Consider the following 629-nt stretch of genomic DNA (forward strand, 5'->3'; position numbering starts at 1 on the left):
GCCACATGCCAATGCTGCAATTTTGGGATTTGCTCCCTCTAGTGACCAGCACATGGAAATGTTATAAATTAGAATCTAATTTATAATATTTCCTGAATTGTGAAAAAATTAAAAAAATTAAAACAATGTGTAATCACTTATATACTAACTGTTTAACTGAAAAAAATAAATTCCTAGCGACACATCCCCTTTAATACTGGCGTTTCATACACCAGTCCTATTAAACAGTTTGCTGGAGTAAGATGCAACACATTTATTAACAGGCGAACGACTCTTAATAAATTTGTCGCATCCTTTAGCTGCAACGTGGCCTGTCATCAGTACTATCTACGTGCTGCGGCCTGCTGTACAGTTAAAGTAAATTTTTACAATTTATTTTATTCTCTGATTGGGGGGGCATACAGTCTGATTGGGGGGGAGGTATGGGTCTGGCACGGACCTTTGCCTTGTTACGCCCCCCAGAGATAAATCTGGGCCGCACTATACATATAGATTTCTGCTATAATTTACATCAGTTACTGGCGTAAATTATAGTAAAATTGTTGCCCATTTCTGCTAAGCCCCGCTCATTTTTTGCCCCCTAAAATGTCAACATTTGCGCATTTTGTGAATTTTCTACGCTAGTAAAC

The sequence above is a fragment of the Rhinoderma darwinii genome, unplaced genomic scaffold, assembly GCF_050947455.1.
Source record: "Rhinoderma darwinii isolate aRhiDar2 unplaced genomic scaffold, aRhiDar2.hap1 Scaffold_69, whole genome shotgun sequence".
Classification (NCBI taxonomy): Eukaryota; Metazoa; Chordata; class Amphibia; order Anura; family Rhinodermatidae; genus Rhinoderma; species Rhinoderma darwinii.